The sequence below is a fragment of the Balaenoptera borealis genome (genome assembly GCF_965194805.1).
Source record: "Balaenoptera borealis genome assembly, chromosome: 6".
NCBI classification, from domain to species: domain Eukaryota; kingdom Metazoa; phylum Chordata; class Mammalia; order Artiodactyla; family Balaenopteridae; genus Balaenoptera; species Balaenoptera borealis.
Genome location: NC_138863.1, coordinates 86,135,607 through 86,148,941, shown reverse-complemented (window position 1 = coordinate 86,148,941; position 13,335 = coordinate 86,135,607). Strand labels below are relative to the sequence as shown.

General features: G+C 37.5%; 1 protein-coding gene across 18 annotated transcripts in view; it reads right to left on the bottom strand.

Moving 5' to 3' along the window:
* Positions 1-9,392, bottom strand: part of GTDC1 (glycosyltransferase like domain containing 1) — a 384,238-nt gene extending 374,846 nt beyond the window's left edge. For all 18 annotated transcript variants that reach the window (XR_014245700.1, XR_014245701.1, XR_014245702.1 and 15 more), the window contains exon 1: positions 9,329-9,392. The gene's annotated coding sequence lies outside the window, so the exon portion shown is untranslated. The remainder of the gene's footprint in view (positions 1-9,328) is intronic.
* Positions 9,393-13,335: the final 3,943 nt, after the last annotated feature.

Sequence of the window (13,335 nt, the reverse complement as noted above, 5' to 3'; positions counted from 1 at the left end):
AAGATGACCTAATTAGAGTTTCTGTCCTCAGTCACAGAAATATAACCTCACAATACCAAAACACATGTACTGGATGTCAAAAGGGAACAAACATCAAGTTGCTTTTTTTTTTTTTTTAACAAATTTATTTATGGCTGAGTTGGGTTTCTGTTGCTGCACGCGGGCCCTCTCTAGTTGCGGCGAGCAGGGGCCGCTTTTCGCTGTGGTGCGGTGGCTTCTCCCGCTGCGGAGCATGGGCTCTAGGTGTGCGGGCTTCAGTAACTGTAGCTCGCGGGCTCTAGAGCGCAGGCTCAGTAGTTGTGGCGCACGGGCTTAGTTGCTCTGTGGCATGTGGGATCTTCCCTGACCAGGGATCGAACCCATGTCCCCTGCATTGGCAGGAGGATTCTTAACCACTGCACTACCAGGGAACCCCAGCAAGTTGCTTTTGATAAATGGAATACTTATAAATGGAATGGAATATTTCCTGCCATATCAATAAACAAAGGATGCCACAGTCATCAACGATTGCAAACCTCCAATGTGAGCTGGTGAGCACTGAGGAGACTCAGGGCTGAAAAGAATACCTGCCATCTAGCAGCCATCAGACTGAGGCCACTCCCTGTAGTGAGCCCTAAGGAAACTCAGGATGTGAAAATACAGGATACTGGCCCCAGATAGCTGACGTGCATATCAAAGGAATGATTTCAGTGAGCCCAGATTCTTGAATCTTCCCGTACATAGAAAAGCGCTAAAGTCCTTGAGATATCTGGTTTTCTTTAATTAACAGTAATCTTTTGACATTCCCAACTACCCGCCCTTTTGTTGCAAAACTCCTATATATCCTGGCTCCTCCCTTCACCTCCTTGGAGCAGTTTCTCAGAGTTACCTGAAATGCTGTCTCCCGGGCTGCAGTCCTCGTTTTGTCCCAAATAAAACTTAACTCGCAATTCTCATGTTGTGCATTTTTTTAAGTCAACACTTTCTACAACAAGTACCCCGGAAGTTCAAAGGTCCAAGCAACTAACTATACAAAAAGAACTAAGGAAGTATGGCAGATAACTTCAGGATGGATCACTTGACACTCATTCCAATTCTCCTTCTCCCTGCCTTCCTCCAAAATAAAGGCTAGAAAGCTAAATACTTTTTATCTCATTCTAGAGGTAGTTAGGTGACACACTTTTGGCCCCTGAGATGTAGGCAGAAGTCCCCAGGAGCGGGCCTCTCTTTCTAAAGAAAAAGAGAAAGTTCTCCATGAAAACTAGGCTTCTGGGCTCCCTTTACTTTTCTTCCTGCTTCAAAGTAAACACAATTTCTATAGGTACAAAAGTCATCTGTGGAATAAGAAGCAAGCATTATGTGCTAAGGATGATGGAGAAGGATAATGTTACCTGGACCCCTGATGGCATCAGTTACCTGTGAACTAACTGCCTCCCGACTTCTTACGCCAGGAGACAAATAAAACCCTTACTCATTTAAGTCAGTCAGTAAGATTTTCTACCACTTGGAGCCAGAGGCATTTTTACCATTAAAAGAAAGCTACAACAAAAAGGAGATGTTTGAGTTGGACTATGGCTCCTTCTTCCTTAATTCAGCTGTTATCTAGTCCTTTCTAGCTAGAGGAATTAAAAACAATTTTGAATTTTCATGTCCACAGTTTTACTATAATTTTCTGTAATCCAGATTACTTAAATAAACATGTTCTAACTCTTCCACAGAAATACATTTGTTGCATAGTCATTACAGGATTTTTCTTTCTTTTCCTAACTGAAACCTTCAATCCCCCAAATCTATAAAATAACATTTCTTATAGCATGATATAAATCATTCATATATGTAATATACACATACAAGTAAACAGCTGAAGAAAGGGGTAAGAAATGAGAATGAAGAGAGAGAAGGAAAGAGGAACCTAGCTTATTTGAAAGTATAAACTATGTTTTTCAATTTTGTGAGCATCTTAAAACGTATCTTCAGGGCTTCCCTGGTGGCGCAGTGGTTGAGAGTCTGCCTGCCAATGCAGGGGACACGGGTTCGAGCCCTGGTCTGGGAGGATCCCACATGCCACGGAGCGACTGGGCCCGTGAGCCACGACTACTGAGCCTGCGCGTCTGGAGCCTGTGCTCCGCAACAAGAGAGGCCGCGATAGTGAGAGGTCTGCGCACCGCGATGAAGAGTGGCCCCCGCTCGCCGCAACTAGAGAAAGCCCTCGCGCAGAAACGAAGACCCAGCACAGCCAAAACTAAATTAATTAATTAATTAATTTTTTTAAAAAAGTATCTTCATAATAAAGACCTCAAGATAATGGTATTTTTAAAATAGGAAAGACTCCCCGCAACTTGAAATCAGTGTCTCTGTTTCTAAAAAAATTTCAAACTTGAAAAATACATATCCAACAAGTATTCTTCATCCAATTTATCACTAGCATTATTATATCATTGCCATATCCCACCTATCTCTATTAGCCTCCCTAAGGTAGTAATCTGTCTCTCTACGTAAGTTTCAGTTGGACATATTTTAAATGTGTACTGTTCTTGAGATAGTTTCAATTGTACACTGCTAAAACGATTCATTAATTTCAACCACCATCAACTCCATATGCCACACATACTTTTTTTCTGCCTTTTTTGTTCAAATATATTTCACTGTGGCCATTCAGAGGAAAATTACACATTCCAATAACATTTGAGTTCCTCTCCGTTACCCTTTCAGTGGCTCAGGGTAATGATAGAGTAAAGAATCATGTTCTTCACAGGCTCTCCTTTTTTTTTTTTTTTTTTTTTTTTCCCATTTGGTAGAATTTCAGCTTCAAATCTCTTGTGCCAAAAAGCAATGGGTAATGTCTAATGCTCTTCTCTAACAGCAGTACTTTGGAGGGAAGGGGAGAGAAAGTCAGGAGAAATCACTCACATTCTCAGCTTTTAAAGAGTCTTAGCATATGGAATAAGCAATCTCTTATCCTATTTTCCTAAAATAGAATTACGGAATCATAATAGGTAAAGGGGCCAGAGAAAAAGGAAAAAGAATTAGAAAATTTTACAAATATCTCTGAGTATGGGTAATGGCTAAAATGATGAAACTATTGATAGTTCTAGCCCTAAATTCCCAGCAAAATCAGTCAAAAAAAAACACAAACCTATATATTCATAAAACCTGGGGCTTATATACTCCTTGGCACTGTTTATAGGTAGAGACTTCCTCTGTAAAATAGATAAAAACTACATCTCATCTTCATGAGACTGCAAGAATGGGAGAAATAAGGATACTAAGCATAGTCCGATAACATAAATGCTTCATTTTAAAACCAACATTCAAAGACAATCTACTACAGTCCATATGAACTCAAAAGAAAATTCATAGAATAAGTTTCCTTTGTTTACGTCATCTCAACTTCAATTTCATCTGCAGTTATCTCCTTTAAAGCAAATACTTCTAGGGCACTTACATGATAGGAAGTCCTTTTTCTCAGGCCCATTTTTATTTGGTTATCTTTTTAGGTGCACTAAAGATTGAGTTTACAATAAGCTGAACAGACAGCGTACAAAAGGCTTTTAGAACTATACCATATGGTCCAGGGAAGGGAACAATCTGGACGATCCCCATTTCAATCTGCAAGCTTGTCCACCTCTATAACACATTATACTACTGTAATAAAATATTAAGATGGAAACGTAAAAGCAAAACTAGTCTATCTTTAGCATTACCAGGCAACCACACTTCCAAAAATTAACTGATAAACTTAATAAACATTTACTTTAATTTATATTCTGAAATTTTGGTATGCAACACCAGGCATACAAACCTAGGCCACTATTCACTAGAAACAATATTTCGGCAGGGATATGTGTGGGTATTCAACTTATGCTTCAGAAATTTGGAAGAAAAAAAAAAAACACTTTTACGGGGGCATATTGGCAGGGGCTGATGTAACAGATGACACATTCTTGGAAATCAAATAAAAGCAATAGGGAAATACCCATTGTTGCCTGCTGAAGGCCTAATCACATGGACACAGCTGGAACCAATGTAGATCATTCATTAATAAAATTGTATTGTAGTAGCCACTTTTTGATGCATTTCAATTACTGCTGTAGCCAAATCTCTGAATTTCTTTGTTCCATGTTAGTTAGATTGTTTGAATGCGAAATATGAGAAGATTTAGAACAGGGGGAAAAAAAAAAAAAAACCCTGCTCTCATGCTAAAAATGAGACTAGCTCAAAAAGCTAAATGTCACTTTACCTTGCAATCTACTTACTCTATCAGCAGCTTAAAATATGCAGCGTAAACCTGAAAGGGGGATTCATATGGTACTATGGATAAAAAGTGAGCAGTGTGAGATGCCACAGAAAACATATGAAATACTTGTGAAAGTATTCTACAGAATGATAATATAAGATGTCGGGCAGGAGGAATTAAAATGTACCAAAAACTAAGGGGAGAATCAAACAACTGAATTAAAACATACTCTTTCATGTAATACTCTCTAATGACTTTTAACACTGAAGTATGTACTATACACCTCAGGGAAGGTCACTCATATTTTTGACCACATAAACTTAGAAATCACTATTTGTCATTATATGTTACCAATATTTGTTATCAAACAGCACCTACCCAGGAGTTAGGTTTAAAATCTGTACTGATATTCAAATGAAATAAAATACTGGCTATAATTATAAACGTGGTACGTAATATAATAAAGTCCTGGTTAAAATAATAAATTTGGTATTAATCCAATTTTGCTGGCATCCGTTAATAAATGTATTTTTCCACGTTTCTACAAATATAATGATTAAGTTTCTATATCATAATTTCTGCAAACTGCATAATATCAAACTATAAAGATATAGCAGCCTTGATATGTGTCCTGAATTAAACAAAACTGTAGTATTTATTACTTACAAAAATGAAAAACTCAATAGCATTTATCAAAAACACTGCTCAAACATTATAGGTCTTAAATATATTTCTACTATGCCTCTGTGTACAGTTAGAATAAACAAATAAATAGGACAATTCATGTTTCAGTTCCTAAAGTCATCAAAAGATATATTCCTACCACAGAAAAGACAAAGGGCTTAATTGCAAATAAAAATTATACCAATGGAGAAAATGTATTTAAAGTCAATAAACAGTATTCAATATACAATTAACATTCAACATACGTGAACATACAGAAGGAAAGAGTTTTTGTCTGTATCATCTTTAACCTCCAATTCTAATATTAAAAAACCTTTGTAAAGCAATTATACTCCAATAAAGATGTTAAAAAAAAACAACCTTGACACAAAGGACTCAAGACAGTCATGCACTTAACTGGACCAAGAGGAAAAAACAATTTCACTGGCATTCCTTCTAAAAAACGTCATCATTCTTAAGCTTAAAATGTTGACCTGGGCTTCCCTGGTGGCGCAGTGGTTGAGAATCCGCCTGCCAATGCTGGGGACACGGGTTCGAGCCCTGGTCCGGGAAGATCCCACATGCCGCGGAGCAGCTAAGCCCGTGCGCCACAGCTACTGAGCCTGCACATCTGGAGCCTGTGCTCCGCAACAAGAGAGGCCGCGACGGTGAGAGGCCCGTGCACCGCGATGAGGAGTGGCCCCCGCTCGCCACAACTAGAGAAAGCCCTCGCACAGAAACGAAGACCCAACACGGCCAAAAATTAAAAAAAAAAAAAAAAAAAATGTTGACCTAAAGATTTAATTAATATAACTTAACAAGCACCTCACTCAGATTCATTTTAGCTGCTCTACAGAAAAAGCCACTTAAATACAAGTTAAAAAAAAAAAAAAACAGCATTGGAGGGACTCAAGAATCACAGCATTTAATACACATGCATTATACATACAAAATCAATTTGAGTATTTGTTTGTTTTGTTAAAGTAATGAGCCAATATGTTGCTGAACCTGTCTTGAGAATGAGAAAATAACAGGTGAGTTTATTTAATGCATACTTCTGATATACCTGTTTTACAAATCCTTTTAATTATTTTAAAGCATTTTTTAAATTAAAAATCTCTGGGAAAAAAAAAAGAACAACTCTTAGATTGCACAAGTTTGTCTTAATGTATCCATAATAGATATATTTTCCAGCATATATGGCATACAAAAATGTTTCACCTTAATCATTCTAACACAAACCACTGTTTACTTTCTTTTTAGTCACATTTGTTACACATTTACAAAAATACAGGAGTTTTTCCTCCCAAAGTAATTTTCTCATTGCTAGAAATCATTGACAATTTTAAAAATAAAAATCAGTCAAAATAATATCAATCTCCTCCTAAGAAAACAAATTCTGCCTGTTTAACTATTCGTATCTTGATTGTAAAGCACTAATTTTTAAAGTAGATCACATGAAAGTAAATCATTTGTTTTGCTTAATACAACAGAAAAAACATTTACATTTTGAGGAACATTCTACGAAATTTCATAGAATGTTTGCTCATAGTGAAAATCTAGTCTCCTCTTCAAATCGTCACTTAAAAATCATAATGCTACATTTCCACATCCCTTGTAATAATAGGTCACTAATTACAATTTAGAAAACATTGGGAAACTTAAAAAATGCTTTTGTGTTTTACCTTGCATTTTGATTTCAAAGGAAAAAATTTTTAATGCACATCCTTGTATTTAATGGAAGCTCACTTGCTTATCTAGCTACACTTATCAGACATTCCAAAAATGAGTATTCAATCTATACAAGATATGAACTGACTCTGAGTCTGACAAAAATAGAAAACAATAGCAAGCTTTTTGGTCTCAACAAAAGATAGCTTGGCAAAAAAATCCATATAATATAAGCAAATATTACTGAAGAGTTTCAATTCAAATAATAAGCTGTGAAGCAAGACAAGATTCCTACCAATCAAAAATACTATGTCAACGTGACGAAAGTTAGCAATATTCAGAAGGGTTTTCTGAAAAGTATGGCAAAAATGCAACTGTGAAGGAAATCTCTAGGAGAGCTGGAAAAGGCAAATTTAGCACAAGCTTCTATAAGGAACAATGCCATTTAGTAAATGTGGAAGTTATGAGGAGAATGATGTCTCTATTTAAGAACAAGTTTTTTTTTCATGATGGTGTTTTACATGAAGAAAGAGGAAGACGAGGGAAAAGAAATGGTATAAGTAGGAAAAACTAAGGCTGCTTGCTTTCCTTCAGTGAGGCTGGGAGGGTCGACCCTCTGCCTTATGAAAACCACTGCCAGAACCAAGCTACACAAAACATTTTGGCTGCCAGCCTAGAACAGTGCCAGGCTGTTTTTTATTTTTGCGCTAGGCTCCCTCAATTGAGACAGTGTGGGATTGTCACTTTGATGCACATAGAGAACAAAGAATAATATAGTACAGAGGGGGGGAATTTATTTTGCCCCTTTAAAGTCAGGTTAGCATTTTGTTTTCTTTGACAGGTCTTGAAAAGACCCAAGAAACAAAAGTTATGCTGAAGAATGGATCAATTGCCTAAAGAAATTAGCGTGAGTACAATATTGTCGACAGTTTAAAAGCCATTTGAGATTAACATTTTTAAAAAATCAGACTTAAAAGGGGTCCAAGTCATATATTTACCTGTTTAAGAGGCCAGAGACCAAGAAGTACATGATACACCATCACATAATCTTGTTTAAAATCTGAGGGTATGAAGGAAGGCCATAAAATCTTGCAAAAAAAGAACTAATATAAGTATTATAATTTTTAGGTCACTATTAAGAGGCAGCTTTCTCAGCTGCTATTGTGAACCTGAGTTCTCCAAAATTAAATAATCTGATTAAAAGATTATAACATTAGAATCTGAATATTTTATGCCTTTTCAGGGAAAGAGGTGATAAACGATCGAAAATGTTTGAAGGATTAAACCACAAATCATCTACGAAGTTGCCACAGACACAAACAGGAAAACCATCTCTTCTATCCTATTCAATTCTGTACTAGAAGCAAAGCTAACACAAACGAGAAAGCCAAGTGTGTGCTGCTGCAAGCTTCAACTAAATCTACTACCTGAATCTGGAGACCGAAAACACCAATAAGCCATTAGCTCCTAGAGGTATGACCTTTTTCTCTCTAATGCACAAGATAAGTAGAGGTAGAGGTCCATTTTCTACAAACCAAATGAAAAGAAAGAATGAACTGTGACAAGCTCAGATCCCATGCTGGCATATTTTACACTAAGCTCAGCATCATCTAGAAGCAGTATGCTTCTCCCTGCCAATCAGAGGGGAAAAAGAAGTTGTGAAAACTACTACAGCATTGATGAATAGCACCAAAGGTCTACGAGTCCCTTCCTCCTGCACATCTCCACTGAATCAGCTGTTAAAAGAAGACCAACGGCTGTTACAGAAATAGCAAGAACTAAAGCACTTGCCTCAGATGTTACACATAGAGGCATGGAGCATTTACCACCTAAGCCTATCTAATTTCTGACAAAATGATCCCCTACCCAGTTGTGTTCATGGCCACAGATTCTGATAGCAAGTCACGATCAGTGATGGGAAAGGCAACAGGGGAGGGAGAACATGGGGAAGAAATCCAGAGAGAACAGTGGCCAAACTCCAAACAATATACATGCTTCTCTTACTTAAATTAGTGCCCACGCACAATACTTTGGGACAACAAAACCTGTGATAAAGGTTTCAGGTACAATGATTTGCTCTGGGCGGCAAGGGTAAGTCTGCCATATAATCAAAAAAAAACATTATTTTGCTCCTCACTGTTCTCCTTTTGCATTTCCTTTCTTTCCTCTAGGATATACTGCTGATGCTATTACCGCATGGGACACTGATAGTTGTAGGCAAGGCATTCATGTATTGCCAAAGTGGTCCAGAGACTGATGTCTGGCTGGCTTTAATTCAGCAAGGAATATGAGGCAAAAGCAGGAAGCAAAAAGAATGAAAGGTATAGAAGAAGCCAGGGTAGAGCCTGTGTTTTCTGTTTATTAATGATGCAGATGAAATGGGGGGAAATCTAGAAAAAGCAGCCAAGCCAAGTGAATTACAAAGAAAGATTAAAGGAGCTAAATGTGTATAACTTGGCTGACAACCAAAGAACAATATGAGAGCTGTCCACAACTCTCCAAAGTATATACAAAAAAGAAGAGCAGGGAATTTTTATCTACTATTGAAGTGTGAATATATGAAATAATAATGAGATAAAATAAAAATAAAGAAATTTGACTTCAAGTAGCCAAGGAAGTAATCTGGTAAAACTTAAGAAAGGATATGCTTCCTCCTCTTTAGAAATATTTATCATCTACTGACCCACACTGCAGTAAAGAGTAGATAATAGGAAATGACCACATACTGCCAGAGGACTTAACTGACGGAGAAATAAAAATGAAGTCCCATTTGCTTACCTGATGATCCAGATTTACTGATGTCTCTCTTTACATATGTCTGATCTGGCTAATGAAGAGATATCTGTGAAATCACAAAGGACATAGTTAGGTTGGTATCTTCAAATTAAGCCCAATCTGAATTCTGAATCCTGACCTGGACAAGAGTTTACTTAAATGATCTAGTAGTCTGATTCTTTGATATTCTAAGATGGGAGAAGAACCTCTAAGAACAGAAATACTTTGAGTCTTAACTAAGAGCTTTTTTCAGTCTTTCCAAGGATTTCCCAAATTAATTATGACTCGAAAAAATAATAATAATTCAGATTAGAAGTCCTTCACCTTGGTACATGGACAGCCTTCAGGAGTCTATGCACTCCTGAATGATATATGCAAAATGTGTGGGTTTATGTAAACGTATATGTCTCTGGGGAGAAGGTCAATAGTTTACGAGATTTGCACAAAGGTCTATAATACAAAAAACTGTGCGGAACCTCTGCTGAGTATAGTCTAAAATCTCAAAGGCAGGTTGGAATGCATATAGATAATCAATCCAGGTTTGGAAAACAATGGAGGTGCACAGACACTTGTAGATCTGGGGTAAACACCTTAAGAACACTACTTTCTGGGAAACATAACATCAAGTTTAAACTGTTACTTAACTTACACAGCCCTGTGTTCTCTGCCTGCCATACACAGTGAAGAGAATGATGGGTGGATATTCCGACTTTCCTGTTCTGTATAAATTAAAGTCAGAATCCTTAGGTATATCAATACTGACAGGGTCAGAACTAACAGAGCAACCCATCCAAAAAGAATCCTATATGACAAGCAAAAAGGAGGGGCTATCAAAGCCGTAAGAAATGTGGCTCCCAAACAGTTTACATAGCACAAAATCACAGGATTAGCCAAACACATCTCCTAAAATAATTATTCAAAACAGTAATCAGAGTCAGAATAACCTACACCAGAAAAAAAAAACAGGTTGGAGAACCTTCCAGACACCAACTGTGAACAAGATGGGAAAGCATTCACAGCCAGAGAGAGGATCTGGAGCTGAGGTGTCACCAAAACAACAACAATAAACAAATACTGAGAAGACATAAATCAAGGAAAGAGAAAAACAAAACAAAAAAACTCGAGATGGCTTATTTCACATAATGACTATAGAGTATATTCTCTCAAAGAAAATAGTGTATTTAGACATTCACCTCCTGAGCACCTCCCTGGCATTGCTCTGGTGCTGGGAATTCATCAGTGAACAAGACAAAGACAAGCTCTTGCCCTGCTGGAGCTTAATTTTGGGGAGGAGAGGAAAGAGGATGGGAGACAACTATATCAGCAATATCATTTCAATGTGTGATACGTGAAGTAAAACAAATAAATAAGATGTTGTGACCGAGACATGCAAGAAGGGCCTACATCTATCTAGTACATCACAGAGATGTTCACTCCAGTCCTCAAAGTTAGTGAGGGTCTTAGAGAATTGAGATGGGGGAGGGACGGTAGGGACAGCTTGTCAGACCTCTTCATTTCAGAGATGAGGACAGAAGAGCTAATCTGCAAGACAAAGAATCACAACCTCATTATTTCCGAACATCAAAATACACACACCTGGACTGAGTTAGGATTTTATGATACACGCTCTGTCTTCAGAAGAGAGGACTGAGAACAGGTACTGAACAGCATTCCTGAAAACCTGGCTGAGGATACTGAATACTTCATACCCTTAATATTTAATAAAGAACCACATTCTATCCAAATTCTTGGCAAGTTCCATTCAATTAAAAGAGTTTTGTTTTTTGCTTCTACAGACAAATCTGATCAATTTCTGCTGTCAAAAAAAGGTTACCCAAGGTCATGTTCTTAGGCCTCAAACCTAGGCAATCTGGCTCCAGGATCCCAAACTCTCATCACTACTTTTTGCAGACTCTACAGAAGTAAAATTTAAAAGAACAAAACAGCCTTAGATGGCTCCCAATATTCTTAAACTTATACACTCAACTAAGACCAGAAAAAGTCAAATTAAATAAAACCAAGTGTGATGAAAATTTAGAAGCAAAACTAGGTGAGTGGAGGAGAGGATAAGAATGAAATAAAGAAGACACAGAAGAGTCATCTGCTCTGAGCCTAAAGCATCCAAATGAGAATTTCTCAGGAATAGGAAAACATTACCATGTGGACATGGAAAACTGTATGGGCCTCAGAAATGGGGTATGCCCACTGAGGCCACAGAGGAAAGTCAGGCCTTGATTCATAACCAGGGAAACTTCCAAAGACTTCCATGTAATTCTGCTTCACAAAGGTGTGTGTGTGTGTGTGTGTGTGTGTGTGTGTGTGTGTGTATGTGGTATGTTGGGGAGATGGATTGGTTCTTAAAATAATTTCAATGTTTAAAAAAAACTTACAGAAATAATTCCTATCTGAATAGGGCTGTACAGCCTATATTTTTAAATGCAGTTTCACACTTTTTTAAAAAACTTCCAAAATATAAAGCTCACAAGGTAAATATATAAATAAAGACATGGGAAAAAAATAAATCAGCGTATTGATTATATATGTATACATATGTCTAGAAGGAGGCACAAAAAAACAATAGCACTGGTTCATGTGTATAAAGAATGTGAGTGTTAGGGACTGAGGTATAGGAGGAGCGATTTCGTATCCCTCGAAATTATATTTTCAATTTGAACCAAGTAAACAGTGATAATTCAAAAGTTTTAAAAACAGGGAACTCTACTCAATACTCCATAATGATCTATATGGGAAAAGAATCTAAAATAGAGTGGATATATGTATATGTATAACTGATTCACTGTGCTGTACAGCAAAAAGTAACACAACATTGTAAGTCAACTATAATCCAATAAAAAATTTTTAAAACAGAAATAACAAAAGAAAATTTTAAGAATAGTCTTGAAGTTCAAAAATAAAAATAAAATAATACTGAAGAGGGGGCTTCCCTGGTGGCGCAGTGGTTGGGAGTCTGCCTGCCAACGCAGGGGACACGGGTTCGAGCCCTGGTCTGGGAAGATCCCACATGCCGCGGAGTAACTAGGCCCGTGAGCCACAACTACTGAGCCTGTGCGTCTGGAGCCTGTGCTCCGCAACAAGAGAGGCCGCGATTGTGAGAGGCCCGCGCACCGCGATGAAGAGTGGACCCCGCTTGCCGCAACTGGAGAAAGCCCTCGCACAGAAACGAAGACCCAACACAGCCATAAATAAATAAATAAATAAAATTAAAAAAAAAAAAAAATACTGAAGAGGAAAAGGGTATGGAAATCTATCTATTCATATATATATATGTATGCATAGAGGGGTCCTTGCTGGTAGAGGAGTTGGGACTTTAGCCTCAGTGAAACTCTAGATTTCCACCTTCACACATCATCATCAACCCTGCCCTCCACACCTCACAGTAAACCACCAGAGATACACTACAAACATGCATACACAGAGGCCATTTTAATTGGTAGATAATGCTGCTCAAATATCCTATCTCTGAGAGCCTAATTGCTTAAAAACATCTAAAAAGACAGACGCACTTTAAAAAAAAGTAAAATGAATTCTACAAGCTATCAACATAGAAATACATTTCATCCCTTTTTAAATAAAAAGTTGTTTAAGGAAAAAAAAAAAAATCTGTCAGAGATTCCAAAAGATCAGTGATGCAAAGTTTCCCCAAAGCTAGAAATCTATGACATTATTTGCTTAACCTATAGTCTCCAACCTAAGAAAGCAACCCTGAGTCCTTTTCTTTTGAATGTGAGCATATTCTATGACATCTGTCATCTCACTGACCAAAAGTGATGCTGCAGACTTCACTGGGCAGCAGAGTGACCCATTCCTTCCTCCCTGACCAAGAGAAAGTCTTCCACCCAAAGCTGTAAAGCTGTCAGGGATGTAGTAAGCCCTTTTCTTTAAACTTCTAACAGGTCAGAACTTTTCACAAAATCTACCCCCAAAAAAGGCTTATTCACATTAATTTGCTTTGTGTTGCCATCATTTATTGTCTTCATTTTTAATTTAGT